Here is an 18,772-nt window from a genome sequence, read left to right as displayed (position 1 = left end):
ACCACATGGCCGAGGCCCATCCTGGAGGTGGAGAAGGCTGTGGCCGTGGGGCCTGTGCCGTTGAACCCACAGGACCCGGCTCCCCAGGAAACGTTGTTGGAAAGCATCCTGGAGGGTCACGCCTCAGAGAGACTCGCGCCCAGAAGGACTCAGGAGACAGTAGGACCCGGCTCCCCAGGAAACGTTGTAGGAAAGCATCCTGGAGGGTCACGCCTCAGAGAGACTCGCGCCCAGAAGGACTCGCAGTAGCAAGGGTCAGTGGGACCCCGACGCCCCCGCGTGTGACTCCTCCTAATGGACAGGGGCTGTAGAACTTGCATCTGAGCCCAGCCATCTCTGTCTGTGACCAGCCGGCACCCGGATCAGCAGTAGTGGCCCTGCCAACACAGTTGTGTGTTACATTTCATCCCTTCAGATTTCTAAAACGTGCTGGGCTTTCCCCAGCCTCCCGGTGGATCGGTATTGGCTTGGAATCTGAGAAGACAGGCCCTTGACCTCCCAAGGTTCTGGTTGAGGTCTTTGTGTCTCTTTACTGCTGTTTTTCTGACGTCTCCAATCAAATTCAGAGCAAAATTTCATTTGCTGTGTGCCCTGGGGAAAGGTGAGGGAGCCATTGTGTTATAGAATCCTTTGATTTCTTTGACAGAGAAGAACTCTGCTTTCAGGCATGAAATCCTTGAAGTGTGGACCCGAAAGAGACCTCAGAAATTACCTGCTTGTGTCACCCGCGTGACACTGAGAAGGTGGGTAACTTGTTTAGGGTCACACAGCAAGGGAATGGCAGAGACCCGATGGGGATTGTGAGCTTGGTTTCCTTTTCTGTCCTTTTCTCTTCTTTTCTGACAACTGCTAACAGAGGCAGAGATGGGGTCACCACCATGGTGGGTGAGCAGTGTGCGCTAACGGCAAAACATAAGCCTGGAAACCTTTGGAAGCCTTTGAACAGAGGTGACTGAAAAGAAGGCCACACTGGCCCCTCATTGTGTCTCCGTCTCCTCCTCTGTCTCTGCATGTGTCCATGTCCAGGCTGACTGCTGTACCCACATCTGGCCCTACGTCCCTTGGGAACACACCCAGGAATCCACGTTACTTAAACTAACCAAGATGGTGGTGACATAAGCAGAGCGCAGAAAAAGATAGCTCTGAGGTCTCTGTCTGGTTTCTTTGGAAGAGAGGGGGGCTCTGTGGTTAATGGACCGAAGAGATTTGCCCATTGATTCTGGTTCACAAGGGCAGGGACAAATGAGTAGCCTTTGAGAAATTGGATAAAATACCCCACAATGTGGTTCAGCTCTTTTTACTCCAATTATACATTCTCTCCTGTCACCTGCCTGATCCCTACCTTGAGGTAGGTTCCTCATGATAGGCGTGCCTTTGGAGTCCCTAAAAAGTTCTATTTGACTTGATAGATTAATGCACTTACTCTTTTGACTTGTGGGTCAGTCTCTTACATGTTTGGTTACTGTGCAGTGGCTAAGCATTTCTGGATAAGCCAATCACCATCTTTAGCTCACGTAAAACTCAGCACAGAGACTAGCCTGTGCTGCGCCTCCTTTCCCTAGTCTATCTGTTCCTTTCTCCTGCCCCACCAGAGGTGTGCCTTTGTGAGTCCTGGATGGAGACAGCAGTTGCTATAATTATACATGAGAAAAAGTGGATTTTAGCAGGAAAAAGAAATGAAGAAATATAACATTTGTTGTGACACGGAGCCCCTGTGGCAGTTTTCTGCAGAGTGGGAGACACATAGGAGGGTCTTCTGACCAGTGGGGAGCTCAGACTGGCTTGTACCTCATGGGGTCATAGGGTCAGAAGATACGTCTGCCACACACAGGCCCGCAGGACTCGTAGCCCTTACAGCCTGTCCAGACCTTCAGCTGTTCTTCCCTGTGAGGCCCCTGGAGGGATGAGGATCAAGGCGTGGGAAGAGGAAAGAAAAAGGAAGTAAACTCCCTCAAGATGGCTTCATCCGTGTGCACTTCCTGCTCTAGGATGCTGGACCTAAAAGGAAACTCCAGGGATGGGAGAACCCAAATGTCGCTGACCCAAAGCAGCACTCTGGAACCCCGGGGGCTGACGTGCAAACAGCAATTGCTCAGGGCATGAGCACCTAGTCTGGAGCCGCCCTTAGGTGAACAGAAGGTGAGAAGATAAATACTTCAGCCCCTCTGAGAGGCAGGAATATAAAGCACGTGAAAGTGAATATGTGCTTCTGTGCTGAGGGGCACTGGGCTGCAGTACGGGGACACTTTAGGGTGCACCATGGACAGAATTAGAACTGAAATGAGGATGGGTGTGATATTGGGATTTGGTGCGAATATGTTTGTCTTTGTCCTCAGTTCCTGGTCCAGAGCTCCTAAAATTCTTGAAATTTCCTGATAAGAATGAGAGAAGCATCTTTAGCTGTTCATAGTAAGTCCTCATGGTTGTCAGTCGTATATGAACTTATCTATCTAGTAAGGGGACTCTTGGTGGCCCCTAGGCCGTCTCAGGATCACGGCTGCTTGTGGAGGAACCAACCATGGGAGAGAAGCTCAAATCCAGCCCGGGCCTCCAGAGAAAGGAGAGGGGCTGGAGAGCGAGCGAATCACCCATGGCCAGTGGCACAATCAGTCACAAAGGTGTGGCGGACCTCCCTAAACCTCAGATGGCAAGTTGCTGAGAGGCTGGTCCACCTAAGAGGGGTCAGGACCTCTGTGCCTCCTCCTCCTGCCCTATGTGTCCTCTCCACGTGGCTGTTGTCCTGCTGGGTCCTCTGGGATGAAGTTGTGACAGTAAGTCTGCTGGCTCCCTGAGCACTGTGATCACAGGAGCCCTGATTACTGCTGGCTGGGCAGAAGAGCCAGGGGGCTTCTGGGCCTTGGAAGTGGCATCTGAGGTGATCAAGTAGGGCTGAGCCCTTCGCTGTGGCATCTCACAGTAACCCCAGGAGGTGGTTTTAGGATGGAGTTGGCTTGTGGGACCCCCCAGCCTGGGGAGCTGTACAGGGGGGCTGGAATATTCCTGGTGTAGAAGCAGGTGGTCTCAGGAAGGAGGGACAGGGACTTCAGACTTCTGGGAAACTGGTGGCAGTGACTTGCTCAGTGGTGACACCATATGGGGCTTCCAAACAGGGCTACGCAGCCCGACCTCTGGGAGAGAGACAATATAAATGCAAGGGCAAGACAAATTTTACCAAAGGCATGGAGAGACAGTCCTGGAAGCAGGAAGGACAGATGCAGTCCATGGAGCAGTAGTGGTGTGAAAAATGCTGTGTTTTACATTTTTTTGCAGCATAATTCTCTTAGAGATGAAGTTTTAATAATCCATATGAACTTATTATTCACAGTTTTTTTTTTGAAGAATGACAGGCGCAATGGTCTTCTCTGTTGTTAGGAATGACAACAGAGCCCAATTATGCAGACTTTCTTTTAATAATGGAGCAGAATGTCCACACTGCAGAGGCAGGGCCAGCACCACTGTCACCTTCCAGGGAGCAGGAGCAGAAACGCGTCCTCCCTCTGCCTGTCCGTGTGGTCTGCCCGCAGTTATGCCCTGTGACTGGTTAAGGGCAGCTTGAAAATGCTCCCCAAAACTCACAGTCCCCTGAAAAGCTAGATGCGCGGGACATCACCACAAAGGGTACAAAACTCAGCTGAACCCCGAGCGCTCCCCTGGCCCGTCAGTGGGAGGGTCACCTGGGTCCCTGGCATCTCAGCACTGCTAACCTTGCTCCCAGCGAGGAGCCAGCCTGCTGACCCAAGTCTCGTCCCCTAGTTTCCTTCCCTGGGGAGCCTGAGGACACAGTAAGAAGGGGGGGCTTTGCTTTCCCTCCCATCGCTCTGTCCTCATGGTATGAGGGCCCACTGGCAGGCTGGTCTGCAGATGGAAGGTGCTCTCTTGAAGGTCAAGGCAGCCATAAGAGGGAATTAAATCCTGTCTAACCAGGGCCGCTTCTGCGCCATTCAAGAAAGGGCCTTTGAGACTGCAGCCTTTGCATGGAAGTATTTCTTATGGGGCTCCTGTGGCCTCCTTTGCTCCCCTAGCTGTAGCATTTATGAAGATGGCCTGTGTTTTTAGCTCTGGAAGATTTTAGGAACTCTTTATTCTTACTGTGAAAGTTTTATAGGGATAAATCTAGCTATTACGTCTCTTTCCCTTGGGCTGGTGACTTGATGGACTCTTTCAGCATGCAGACGCACACACTTTTGTTCTTGTATTATTTCTTTGGCCAGAGTTGGCCCTTCTGTGTTCATCATCCAGAATCTCTTGTCGTTCTTCTCATTGGGTCTTAGATCTTATTTATTTGTTGGTCTGCTCTCCGGGATGGTCCCTCGACTTTATCTCCAAGTTTTCTTTTGAAATTTTGCTATTAGAATGCTGGTAATTTTTTTTTCAAAGAATTCTTTGTAGGATTTCTTACTCTTTTAGACTAGCCATACATTCTCCTTTCATGGATTGTAGTTTGTCCAAGCTCTTGTAAAATACAAATGAGTGATGCTGATCCTTTGAATTCCCTTCAGTCCCTCTGGGGTCACCTGTGATTCTCTTGGTCTTTCTCGACCGCTTGTTGACACCCGCCCCCAGTGTCTGGTGTTCATAGATGACTGGAAGGCCTGATGTCCATGGCTGGAGAATGTGAGTGGCCCGGGGAATCCCGGGGGCCAAATGCTAAGTGCACAGCCCCCTCAGGCACTCCTCAGCAGACTGGTGGCACCGCTTCCTGGCCTGTGCTTGCGCTTCTCAAGCTGCAGCCCGTCAGGGAAACATCTTCCCCATCGGATCTGCCAGCGTTTCCAACTCCAGGGACCCCATGCCGTCTACCGTCTTTTTCACACATCCGTTTCCGTGTCCGGGCTTCCTGTTTCCGCCGGCTGCAATAACTTTCTAGTATTAAAATCCACAGTAAAATATGGATGTGTTCTTCTTACTTAGTCTCTTCTGGAGCCCTTGAAGCTACCTCTGGACTGTGTCCACCCCGCTTCTTCTCATCATGGTCTCTCCACTCGTTACTTGTTCCCTAGAAAAATTCCGAGTTTCCTTCCAGCCTCCTACCTCTCACTCTCCCACACTTGGCTGCCAGATTACCATTCCCAGACATAGTCCTTTCTGTGTCAGGCAGGCCCACCTCACAGTTTGGCTTCTGAAGTACTGAGCCCATGCCTCCCACCTTGTCTACCGAGGCAGACGTGTGTGGCTGGGCTCCGGGACCGTGTTCACAGACAGCCCCAGGTTCCAGTGCAGGTCGCTCGCATTATTTTTTAGTCTCTGAGCCAGATTCGTTGGCTCCAACTTTAGGATGATATATGTAACTAGTGTAGGTGATTGAGACACACTAGGACTACAAAACAAGTAGCACGGAGCCTGGTACATAACACACGCTGTTGCTGCTGTTGGTCACGCTGTGAGTCTAGTGTTTCAGTCAAAGTGGTCTCCTTCCTGTTGCCTCCGTAGGACCCGAATTCCCTACCTCTGAGCTCTGAGCTCAGACTACCTACTCTAGCTCCAGTGCCCTTCCTCCTCTTGTGCACTGTCCATTTTAAAAGTTAGTTTTTAAAATTGCACGATGTGTATACAACAAAAACTTAACATTTTGAACATTTAAGTGTATAGTAGAATGATGTTAATTACAGTCACATCGTTGTGTGTCCATTACTACCATGGAGTTCTAGAACTTTTTCATCTTCTTTAACGGAAGCTCTGTACCCGGTTCACACCAACTTCGCAACCCCCATCCTACCCTTTGCAGCTCCTAGAAACCTCCATTCTACCTTCAGTCTCTGGATTTTCCTATTCTAGGTGCCTTGAGTAAGTAGAGTCATGTGCTATCTATCCTTTTGTGTCTGACACATTTCACTTCCTTCCCCTGTATATGAATTCGATTTCTTTCTAAGGCAGAATAATATTCTTTCACCTGTATAAACCACATTGAAAGAATCCACGTTGAGGGCCTTCTAGGTTGTTTCCACTCTGGCTGTTGTGCGGAGCGCCACTGTGAAAATGGGTGTTCCAGCACAACAGTTCTGTGTCTGCCTTCACTGAAGTGAGGTCCTTAGACCATGCGGTCACTCTGTTCAGCATCATCACGAGGATCTGCCACTCTTCTGTGCACCGCAGCCTCTGCTTGCACTGTTGATCATTTTATATTTTTGTTTTTGTTTTTGAATACAGGAATGGAACCCAAGGCCTTTTGTATGCTAAGCAAGTGCTCTACGACTGAGGTACGTTCTTAGCCTTTTCCCATTTAATTTTTAGATAGAATCTTGCTGATTGTCCATACTGACCTTGAACTTGCAATCCTTTTTCCTCAATTTCCTGAACAGCTGAGATCACTACGGCCTCCTGCAATCCAACTTTAAGTGTCTTTCGAGGTCTGGTTCTATTGCCCTCTTTTCTACAAAGCTTCTAAGATACACTTCTAGATAGAAATCTCTTCTCAAAACTCTGGGAAGGTCATCTATTCCCTGCCTTGCTTATGGCATTTTACTTATAGAACCCCTTCCTTTAACCTCCTCCGGAGGGTTCTCTTTGACTCCTGTGCTGGCTCCCTCAGAGGCATGTGTCAAATAATGTTCAGTGAGTGAGAAAAGGGAGGAAGGGAGGAAGGCGGGGAGGAGGGAAGGAAGGAGGAATGGCCGGCACAGCTCTGAATGTCCGGGAGGCCCTGACACCTCACCGTACAGGGTGCTGGGGATTGGTGGAAGCTGCCAGCACAAGAGAGCTCGAGAACCAGCATCAAGCTCTGACTGTCGCTTACTTGGCTGTCTGTCTCTCCTGTGCCACAGTAAGAGGCAGCATGTGCTGCTGGCATCTGTTTAGTTTCCCTAACACGGAAGAAAACAGGTTGCCACTTGGGTCTATGGAGACATTTTGGATGCATTGTGTTTAAATTTTGTTTCCATTGAAAATTTATAGCCACCACCTTGTACTCTAATATAATGAATAATTAGAAGCAATTACAAGGAAATTTAGCAAATTACTAAGCCATCTAGGAGTAAAAATTAGTGTTTATGGTATCCTTCCTGTGCTGCCTGGCAATCCAAAATGATATATTATGTGTGCGCAGCCAACATGCACAAATAGCATTCTATGGACCTAGCAGCTCTCCAGGCAGACCATGAAAATCAGTGTATGGCAGCAGGGTCTTGTGACTTTGGAGGGTCTGCTCCAGAAATATTGGGTGCTAGGGAGGGTAGAGGGTAGATGATGAATTTGAGCTGTGGAAACTGAACCACAAAAGTTTTACACTGGTGGGTTAAAGGTAACTTTATCTTTAAAACTGTTTGTTTTTCTATTTAAAATATTTTAATTAAAGAAATGAGGAAGGAAATTGAAAAAAGTTTTAAAAAATGAGCTAAGTGATATATAGACTCTCTACCCCTGAAATGGTATTTTTTTCCCTTTGAAAAATGATATTTTTCATTTCCATGAATGCTACATGTTTTATTGCCATGGCTTTTCATGGAGGGAGACAGGACACTGAGGCCTATTTAAGCAGCTTTATCCCTGCCGGCACTGACCCGGCAGATTTGTGTCCAAAGGCTGAGTGCCAAATGTGGCATAATTGCACCCTTTTATACAATTTTTGTGTCATTGTCTTCCTTATATGGGCACACACTACCATCCTACAGTCTGGTTGGGTGTGATTTGTGTTACACAGTGACATCAGAACTGCACGTGCTACACAGAGGCTGAGATGGCTAAACTATAAAACATTCCCATCCCAACACATGTGTGGGGAGGGGCCCTGCTGCCATATTATTAGTCGTAGTTTCTTAGTCACATTGCACAAAAATTTACCATTGCAATTTTAACTTAAGAGATAATGTGAGCATATTTCAATGTTACTACGGCCAAGTCACATAGACATGATTGTCTTACATTATTTACACATAGTTATTAACATTCTCTGTGATTGCAGTTTTAGTTTGTTTCCATTTAAGCATTTACAAATAATACATCGGTGGGCTTCATAGTCTATAAAACTTTAAAAACATTTTAAAATTAGCATTCTAAGTTGAAGAATTCCTGGGTGAAAGGAAATGCATTTTTGAAAATTCTTGGTTCTTATTACCTAATTGCTTTCCGATAAGCTTATACTTATTTTTCAAACTGCAGTGTTGAATATACTGCACCAGTGTTCTTTAGTACCACTATAGTGTTTGACTGAGACAAATTTCATTTCTTTGATGGTAACTGAGACTGGAATCAGTCAGGTTGAGTAGCTGAGAATGGTGTTCACCTGATACAGTTTAAGGAGAGCTCTTTCATTATATGCTTTGTAGAAGAAGGCCTAGGTTGAGTTTTGAGGTAAAATTTTGAGAGCTGTGCCACAGAACGGAGTCACAGAAAGAACTGCTCCTATGTCATGAAGCCACCACGCTTGGAAAGCCACGACAGGAGAACCAAAAAGCCCACCACAGTGTTTGCTGGTGGAAATGGCAGAGGAAGCAGAAAATAGTCTTATTTCACTTCTACCTCCTGGTTTAAATAGCATCTAGAACTCTGCTGCAAGGGAGTCCAGTACATGTAGTTTTAAAACTTTCAGCTTCTACAGTTTAGGAAGATCCCCAAGAAGGTTTGTGGAATGGATGTGAGATCTTAACCTCCCGTATCTGCCACAGAATCATTCATATGTTTGTTAACCTATTGTACTATGCCTCTTGAATGAATCAGCAATTTTCAACCTTTTCTGCTTACTTGTAAAACAAACTAATTGAGATGAGAAAGACAGGAAGTCATTATCTCCTAGAAGTTTATAGCAATATCTTTAGCAAAGCTGTAGACTGGGAGAAAGTAGGAAAGAGCAGGAGATGACTTCATTGGCTCTCATCCCACAGGGGGATCCAAAGGTCTAAGGTGCATTTCTTTGTACACATACCAATATATAGACATTAGACAGAGATATCTTTTGTGACTCTAATACAGCAGCATAAAATTAAAATATTGTTTTTCTTCCCGGATAATTCCTAGACCTTATTTATTCATTTACTTCGTAAGCAACTTGTTTCTCCATTGCATAAATTATGTTCATTTGAGCATAATCAGCAATAAATCAAAGAATCTTTTACCATACTGTTGCATAATTCCATAATGTTCACATGAATTATGATATGAGTGACACTCTGTGGAGCTGTCCACCAACACAGAGGCCTTGTTGGTTCCCTCAGTTCTTTGGAGGACTGATTCTGCTCTTGCTTTGAATGCTTTTTAGAAACATTCTGATACCTGGAAATACAGAGGTCCCTAGGGCCCTCAGAAAACTCTGAATGACCTTTATTCAACCATGACATGAATGCAGAAGGGATGAGGCCCACCAATATTTCTCCAAAGGGATCTCTGTGTTGTCATTTGAAATTAGTGTTTAAGATTGAATGGATTTTGCCTGTGGACACATAATAAGACTTTTACTTAGAGGACCATTTGGAGGAATGACTAATGGAGTGGTGGATTAATTTAAGAAAATGGGAACAAGTTTGTTGCAAAGGCAAAACATTCATGCTTTCTTTTCAAAGTCCCTCTCCAAGGCCTTTAATTTAGGAGTTGACTTTTAGCCTATGACTTTTATGGTCTTTTTTTTTTCTTTAATGGGATTGTACCATATGGCTGTATAGAGGCAAATATCCTTCAGATGCTGAAAGACTAAGAGGACCCTGTCTTCTTAGTGCATCGCCGGGGGGAGGCAAATCTAGAGGAATCTGCTGGTTCATGGTGAAAGTAAATCGAGTGATCTCAGTAGATGGGTGGATGAGGGGCTATTCCAGATAAGGAAGGCTTCATTTCCTTATGGAAGGGGATTCAAATTCTGTTATTAGAAACAAGTTTGCCAGACTTTGAATGTTTTCAGCAATGATTTTTTTCCCTCCTGATTTTCCCATAAACAAGGGTTAAAGTTGAACTACAATGGAAATTTGGGTTCATGTAATGGTGGTGGGGGGAAGATAGAGATAGAGAGAGATAGAAAGACATAGCTAGAGGAATCTCATTTTTCTCTTTTGTGCTGAGGATAGAACCCAGGGCCCCATGCACACTAGGCAAGTATTCTATCTCTGAGCTATATTCTCCGCATTAAGAGTGATTTTGGAAAGGCTATAATCTGCAATTACCATACATTCTAGATTTTCCAAAACAGTCTGTACTTTAAGTGTTTGCTTTCACTACTCTGTGAAACATCAGCATAGTCTGTAAATGCAAATATTTCCCCAAGCAGTAGCTGAATGAGTCAAGGCATTAAGTTTTGCAAATGTGTGAATGCATCCTGTTGGCTCTGAGCTTGAATTCATGGATCTCGAATGGGAAGCTTGATGTCATGGATTAGTCTCTTTTTGGAAGCAGAGAAGTTATCAGTGGGCTCTGGCACTGAAAATTTTCTTTTAAAATGGAAATTGATTACTCAGAGGCATGTCAAATGATGTTTTGGGCAAAATGGAAAAGAGACAATTACTGAATCAATGACGTTCGTCTCACAAGTAGGAAAACATGCTAGCAATTTCACCCCCAAGTGACAAACAAAGATAAGTGTAAATAGTGCGCTAATACTTATGTGCTTTTTTTTGCTGTATTATAATTTTAAATTAATTTCTCCTTTCAATAATATGGTTCTATAAACATCATTATAATTTAATTGTTATATTTCCTAAAATTTTTCACGTAAGTTCAAATAATCAGAAATGGTTTTCAAGCAAAGGAGGCAAGTTAGTGAAAAGATTGTCCTAGATTTACAATAAATTGCTTAATCTCTGTAGGACTCTGGTCTCTTACTTGAAAAATGGCAGAAATAAATATCCTGAAAGTTGGGTGGGAATGAAATGAGCTAGAATCTATAAAGTGTTCAACACAGAGTTGGTTTTCGGTGAATTGAATTGGAGCAGGGAAGGTATTCAGTAAATGAAGCTACTGTGAAAAATTCAAATAATGAGATAATGTGAGCAGAGTTTTTGAGAACTATAGCAAGATTTTCCCTTTTTCCTGTTTTCTGTTCCATGAAACGTTTGCTTGAGATGGTGCAGGATCTTTTAGCCTGAACTCCTAAGTAGGATGACTCCTGTGGTCCCCTCCTGATGATTGATGAACTTGTAGGAGGAGTGAGCAATGTGCTTTTGCTATTCTAAAACACTGAGATGTGTGGCTTATTTGTTATAGCAGCTTGAGCTGACCCTCTTGACTAATGCACAAGGAGACACAGGAGCATCCACTGCTAGCATTTCTAGGACTTAGAGAGAAAGGGCTGATTAGAATCCTGCATAGGCCCAGAGGCGAGCAGGCACAGAGCTGGGACAGAGCAGCCAGGCCTGGAGGAAAGTGGTGGGCACCTGCGTGTGCATGGAACCCCACGTCGTACTGACATGAAAAAAGGAAACCATGGTTCACCTGGAATGTTACTGCATTTCCTGGCTCAACTTCAGGAGAGTCTCCCAGGGCATTACAGAGGTTTGAAGGCCTCTTTATAGCTGATGTCTCCTTTCCCTGTCAAGCAGGATGGAAGCCTCATGTTGACATCTGTGGAGAAGGAACCAGGTGTGAGATGACCATGTGTGACCCGAGGGCCAGGAAAGGCCTCTTCCCACCTTCAGGGTGCAGTACCCTTCCCGGCACATCCATGCAGAGCTGAGCAGCTGGTGGAAGCCCTTCACCCCTTCCCTTCATGTACCCGGTCTTTAGATTCAGCTGGGGATCCCTCGAAGGGAGACTGCTGTCCTCCATCTAGGTTTCTGGACAGATCCGATGTCCACCAGGCATTTTCTGATCCAGAAGCAAAGCAACTGCTCTGTGTTCTCAGTGGGCCATGCCATTGCTGAACCTGCAAGTGAAATCTTTTGCAAGCAAAAGAGCGTGGCATTTCTGGTAAAGCTTCAGTGTGTCCTCCCTTAGCTCTCTTTCCGGGCCACTGTGTTCTTGTAAAGAAGAAAGATGGAGTATTCTCCTTGCAGTGGAGAGTGACCCTCACCCTGGTCATCTCACGGGAGCCACAGCTTCTTTCCACACTGCAGCCCTTTGTGAAGAGGAAATTTAGGATGTGGAACATTTCACTCTAGAGCCTGGAGAGCAGTAAGAAACTTCCCATACACTGAATTACCAGCACCTTGGTCAAACCCTGGACATCAAAATAGTTCATGTCCCGATTCAGTGTTTCCCAGAACCCAATTTCCCAGAACCCGGTTTCTGGAGGACATAAACAGCCTGATGCTAAGGGGTCTGAGGCCAAAGCATTTGGGGAAACACAATATTCTATTCTCTCCAGCAATTTGAACTGAGTAGTAACATATTAAAGACCCTGGCAGGTCCTTGAATAAAAAGTCATTTTGATTCAAATAGATTTAGTTGGGTTGGACTTTAACTATATTTTTCTTAAAATTGACTATGAACTGTGTTTAGTATTTCAACATGGTGAACAACCGGAGAAACAATGAGCCTCAATACACTGACTTGAGAATCTCTACCCTGTGTGGAGGTGGGACGCAGGTATTAGGTCCTGCAAGCATGCACGGAGAGGAGGGGATCATGGGATATGTGGGGAGAGGGAAGGAAAGGGAAAGAAAAGGGAGTCGAGAGGTGTTGTGCACACGGGGGAGGTAAACATTATGTGGTGTACACCTGTGCTATCTTCTGTGGCTAAAGGGACTTCACCAATCCAGCTACATCGAAGAGTTCCAGGTGAGGGACTGACCTGGATTGTATGTGTGAAGTAGGATATGGGTGGATGTGGGGGTCAAAGATAGCACAAGGAGGTATGATGAGAGAGAAGAGGTTGAGGGCTGCGCTTTGGGGTCCCGAACCACCCTAGAGGTGTCTCTAGAAGTTGAAGAGGAGCTGTCCCTGCGCCCCCAGGAGGAACACCTCGATTTTACCTTTGTAAAAGTTATTTTGGACTGCTGACATTCACAACAATAAGATAATAAATTTGTATTGTTTTAAGCTAGTAATTGGTAATTTGTTGTAATTTGTTAGGGCAGCAATAGAAAATGAATACAATGCCTTGATCCTGTCTTATCTCAAACCTGCCCAGCCCATCTTATCAAGATGAGAGTGTCTGTCCCAAGGGAGGTAATTCTGATCTAGAAGGCACCAAACTCTCCTTGCCACTTCTGAGTGTGGGTCCCGACTCGCAACTCTTCCACATGGGAATCTGTTACTAGTTGTTAGCATGGCACAGAGGGGGCCTTCACAAGCTCCCAACACTAGGAGGAGAGTGGCTGGGTCAGAGTTGCAGTGAAGTCCTGGAAAAGGGTCTGTGGGCTTTCTTGGTGGATTTGATTTTACCTTCTGCTATGTGCCATGTAGCCAGCACTCCGAGAAGTTTCCTGTGCCCTGGAAACTACGGTACAGACCGAGCAGTGGTCCCGTCTGAGGAATGGGAAAGTCGTGTGACCAGAGGAAGTTGCCTGTCCAGAGGCAGCTGAGTCATGTGTCTTGGGCGCTGCAAATGGAAACAGTGTGGGGAGAGCACGTGTGTAGAGGAGAGACCTATGCATGTGGCGCCCAAGAGGCCCAATCAGAGATGCTCTCAAGAGGCTTAACACACATTTTGCATGTGGTGCCCATCAGCATATGACTTCCAGAGACAGCCCCATGAGAATTTTAATTTCTATTCTCTCCACCTTTGTAAGATACATTCTTTTAAAAATCTTTTATCTCCATGGAATTCACAGCTACCTCTTGTTGTCCTTCTTTTATTTTTCATTTTTTGTTTGTTTGTGTATTTGGGGGGTGACTGTAGTGCACTGTTTTCTTTTTCATTTCATCCCCAGTAGGTGTCCTGGTTTTAAAAGATACCTCTCAAAGCTTTCTGTTGTAATGTTTACCTGGCTACACCCTTCTTCTCATAAGTTATGGCCAGCAAGAGAGGGTGAAGAAGTAGTAGGGGACATCTCTGCTAAGACCGTGTGCCTGGTTCTCATTCATTCTGTGAAGTGTGGGCTGCTGGGCCGCTCATTGGCACTGCCTGAGATCTTAGAGAAATGTGGACTCTCGGGCCCCATCTCAGACCTGCTGAACGAGGCTTTGGATTTTAATGGATCTGTGATGAGATACACCGTGATGAGTGCTGACTCAGCAAAAGCTACAGGTGTGACAATGGCATGGGAAGATCTGGAGAGAGGCTGGAGACAGAGTGGCACGTGGGAGGCCGGCATCCGATGGCATTCACATTCCTGCTGCCTCTGATTCTTCCCCGCTGTCCTGCTGTGAGCTCTCTGAGAACCGAATGCTCCCATGGCCAACTGTCCCAGGTGTCGGGGAGCCAGGTAGTTCTCAGAACATGGAATTTTCGGTTTTACAACCCTGTATTCCTAGAAGGAATGTAAAATGGTACAGTTACTTTGGGAAACAATTTGACAGTTCCTCAGGAAGTCAAGTGCAGAGTTACCAGATGACCCATCAATTCTACCTCTAGGGCTGTACCTAAAAGACTATGAAATATCTGTCTACAAAAGAGTTCAAATAGGAATGCCCACAGTATCACTATTAGCAATGACCAAGAAAGTGGAAGAAATACAAATATTCAGGAAGCAATGGACAGGGGCTGGAGGTTTGGCTCAGTGGTTCTGCTCAGCCTGCCTTGCAAACGCAAGGGCCCAAGTTCGATCCCCAGTACAAAAAAAAAAGCAATGGACAAAAAAATGAAATGTGGTATCGAACACAATGGAATATTATTCAGCCGTAAAAAGGAATGAAGTACGGACCCATGCTGCAACATAGACGAACCTTGACGACATTGTGCTAAGTGAAAGAAGCTAGCCAGAAAGGAGCATTTAGTGATGTTCCATTTACATGAATGACCCAGTACTGGAAACATTCATAGTTACAGGAAACAGACCGGTGACTGCTGGCATCTGGGGAAGGGGAAGCAGGAAATGACTGCTCATAAATGTGGTTCCCTATCAGGCCTATAAAGAATGTTTTGAAACGAGGTTGATGGTTTCATAACTGTTTGAACTACTAAAAAAAAAACCACTGAATTGTGTTTGTTAAGACGGCTAGCTTTATGTTATGAGACTTTTACCATACAGTAATTAAATTTTAAAGCCAGGACGGCGCGAGGCAAAGCAGGAAGTGTTGGTTGCCCCACAGTAGCATCGCCGTGTAGCTCAGGCTGCCGGCGATCAGGGTTCCCAGGTGAACCGGGCCAAGCCGAGTTTTCTTGGCGAGGACCTGCGTGGGAGAGATCTCCCCGCCCGGCGAACCTCCCGGCCTTAGCGTCCGCGGGGTGGCTCTGAAACCCTTGAGCCTGCCCCACTGGAGCGATGGCCATGCTGCCGATGGACAGGGACGAGGACCGCCGTGGGCAGTTCCTCGGGTCGTCTCTGAAGCTCCCGCTTGTCCAGACGCCCCCGCGGGTCTGCAGTGCGGGGTGGAGGCCGCAGGGAGCCGTGACAGGCGTCCGACGCTGCCCGCAGCCTCTCCCGTCTGACTCCGTCTGACCTGCGCCTGCCTCGGTCCTGCTCGTCAGCTGACAAAGGTGAGAGTGTCCTCTTCTGTCCATGCCTGGCTTTCACAAACGCGGCGGGGCCGTTCTCTGGCCCCCGGCCTCTAGGAGAAGGGTTTAAGATAGAAACGGCAGCTCAGGGATTAAGGGATTAGGGAGATGATCGGAAGAAGACATAACTGGTTAAAAAGAAAAAATTAAAATGCGGTTTTCAATGGATCGAAAACGAGAATAATGGATATGTTTGTGAAATGCTATCTATATTTAATTGCTCTGTGGCATAAAACGATGATGCATATCGGTAAACACGTACTATATTAACATATCGCCGCTTCACGGTTCCCGGTTGACCCGCCACCGGCTCTGCTGCCCCGGTAATGTTCTGTTCGCCGAGCCCAGGCACCCGCCGCGGGCCCAGAGCAACCGTGGGCCGGCTCCCCGGGCTTAGGAGCTCTGCGCCTGGACACCGAGCCTGGAGATGCCAGGCAGAGGCAGTTTTGTGGGTTCTCAGCCCAAGACTGAGTAAACAGACATCCCGGAGTTGATTTTCCCCCAGAATAATTGCATACAATGAGCACAAATGTTTAATTAATCAGGAATCTTGTGCTTATTATCTTTTCACTGGGCTTCCTCTGATAATGACCCAGAGGAAAATGTGTTTCCTTTGTGTGAATGATATTTTATTTAAAGGTTTCATTTCATCGTCTCAGGCCTCGCCACAGTCAGAGAGAGAGACTGACCGAAGGCGTACCCATGCTCGGGGATGCCCGGGGCTCAAAACTACCCAAGTCCGAATAATTTAGCGTTTTTATCCACTCGATGCAAACTTCCCTCCGCAAAATCGAAGTTGGGAGGACAGAAAAGGAGCTAAGGGAAGGTTTGACGTAGGAGAAATGGGAGCCGGGTGTCTACGAAATCAGGTGTGGGTTTTCGGGACCAGCGCCAATATGGGCTGGGTTAAGGAAGGCGCTACTGCCCCAACCCACGGGCGGCACAGAACACTAATCAGGACATTATTTGCATTAAGGGCTGAGTTTTCCAGCTGGTAATCATCAGGGAAATGCAGTCAAGGGCGAACAAGGACGGCAGCTCTGATTAATTAAACATCGGCACTGGGGCTGAGAGCAGAACTCGCCTCGCTGGCCGAGTAAGGACGGCGGCTGTTCGTGCCACACTCAGTGGGGGTGTTGTTTGCTGAAGCCCTCTCTGTGTGGGCAGTGTGGCTTTCAGGGGATACCAAGTTATGTCTGTCTCTATTAGTTCAGCTTCTTTCAGTGTCACCAGTGGCAGGGGTTCTGGGCAGGGCGATGTCTTTAAGAAGAAAGCAGCAAATTTGAGCTAGCACGGAAGCACAGGCCAAACCTGGCAGCCGAGGAAGGCCATCCTGGGAAGGCCAGGACGCTGTGACTATCTGATGACCATGGGCTGGGTGGGCCGGCAGGAGCCCAGGGACTGTAGACCGTGGGGACCCGGGTTTCAAAGTACCGAACACCAGACCTGGAGGTTGGTTCTGAAAGCCCGAAAGAGAGTCCCGAGTGGCTGTTAGGTGGTGTGACTGACAGTGTTTCCAGAAGACGGAGAGGGAGGAAGGGCGGGGTACAGAGAGGCCAGCCAGGAGAGGACCCCGACTGGTACCCAGCCATGGGTACTAAAGAACCAGCAACCGAAGAGCAGGTACCGCTCAAAGGAGAAAGCGTTGTCACAGAAAGCCTGGCACAGAGAGAGGTGCAGATGGAGCTGCCGGCTGACATACAGGACACCCAGTTGGGACAGTTATGCTACGGAGTATTCCTGGTTTATCTTAAATCCAAACGTAGCTTGCTGTCCTTATTTGTTCAACCCGGCAGGCCCAGACATTGTCTGAGACCTGGGGCGGTGTTTCTGACGGCGCACCGCCGCCTAGGCTTCTCAAAGCAGGGAGATCCCAGCGCTGCACCCCGAGGCTCTGTTTTTGTGCCAAGCTTCCCAGGGCTGCAGGACTCAGGGAGGGAGCCAGACTTGGGCTCCTGTGTCAGTGATGGTAGCTGCAGGACTTCCTGAAGGCCCTATTGGTTTCGCCTTAGTATCCACTGCAGCCTGAGCTCTTCCTACCCAACCTCCCCTCCTCTCTCTCCTGTGCTCGGGGCTGGGCCTGCATTGCAGCATGACATCTCTCCCAGTCTCCTATGGCTCCGTCCACACTTGTCCTAGAAAAGTGCTGTTCAAAGCTAATCTCATCTGCTTCTCGGAGAACCTGGATCAAGGTAGCTGATGTCCAATAGAAGACATCAGGAGCTGGGTCAGGAAGGTTCAAGATTTTAGATGTGCACTGATGGTTATAAGGCAGCTGGAGGAGGCAAAGGGGGAGAGATATGCAGGGTGCAAAATTGTCTACTTTGGATCAGTTTTACTTAATTCTCAATGATGAGTGCACATAAGAATAACACATTAAAGTGCTCAGAAAGACTCTGATTTAGATGTTAGATACTCTCCAGGCATCTGTGATTTTGCTATTCACTTCTGCCTGTAAAGCTATATTTTATTATTTTTATTTTATTTTATTGGTTTTTCGAGACAGTGTCTCACTGTGTAGTTCAGACTGCTCTGGAACTCACTGTGTGCCCAGGCTGGTCTCGAACTTGCAGTGATCCTTCTGCCTCAGCCTCCCGAGTGCTGGGATTACAGGTGTGCACCACCACACCTGGCAATAAAACTATATTTTAAAGGACCTAGAGTAGGGATGTTAAATAGATTTTTTTCGAAGGGAATTCTGAAAAGTTGTTAATGACCATGGAAGGCTGCACTGAAAGAGCCGGTGCCCATGTCTGGGTCCAGGGGCAGAGAGCCCCGGGGCTGACCAGCCTGGCCTGTGATCTCTGACGGAGTGGGCACGGCAGGAAGTGCTCTGTACCTGTCAGCCCGCCCAGGCTGGTGGGCTCTTAAATGCTGTTGCTGTCATCCAGAAAGAATCGAGGAACCCTAAAACAGAGTCGAGGCATTCAGGATTGGAGAAGAAAACCTAGGGAGGTAAACAGGAGGTTTTGGAGCTAGCATGGCAGAGAATTGGAATCAGGTTGGTGCACAAGGTAGACGAGAGGGAAGATGCCCAAGACCAAGGTTTCAGTGATGGAGTGAACGGTAGATGTGGGTTCAAATAATCTGACTTTATGCTCCTTGCCAGACATATAAGCCTATATCTTCACTAACTCGGGTTGGTATCATAAAATACTCTAAGCTGGGCATCATGGTGCACGCCTGTAATCCCAGCACTCGGGAGGCTGAGGCAGGAGGATTACTTTGAGTTCGAGACCAGCTTGGGCTACATAGTGAGTTCCATGTCAGTCTGAACTACATAGTGAGACCCTGTCTCAACCCCCCCAAAAAAAAACCCCT

General features: G+C 47.0%; 1 protein-coding gene across 3 annotated transcripts in view; it reads left to right on the top strand.

The window, feature by feature from the left end:
* Positions 1 to 6,163, top strand: part of Ccdc171 (coiled-coil domain containing 171) — a 339,562-nt gene extending 333,399 nt beyond the window's left edge. Inside the window, exon 27 of one of the 3 annotated variants that reach the window (XR_781535.1) lies at positions 6,148 to 6,163. The gene's annotated coding sequence lies outside the window, so the exon portion shown is untranslated. Of the gene's footprint in view, positions 1 to 646; positions 720 to 6,147 lie in introns of those variants that run through there. The other 2 variants (XR_781536.2, XR_781534.1) reach the window with 2 other exon arrangements.
* The last annotated feature ends 12,609 nt before the right edge of the window (positions 6,164 to 18,772 follow it).

The sequence above is a fragment of the Fukomys damarensis genome, unplaced genomic scaffold (assembly GCF_012274545.1).
Source record: "Fukomys damarensis isolate Sample0158 unplaced genomic scaffold, DMR_v1.0_HiC HiC_scaffold_31, whole genome shotgun sequence".
Lineage (NCBI taxonomy): Eukaryota > Metazoa > Chordata > Mammalia > Rodentia > Bathyergidae > Fukomys > Fukomys damarensis.
This window is presented reverse-complemented; position numbering and strand designations above follow the sequence as displayed.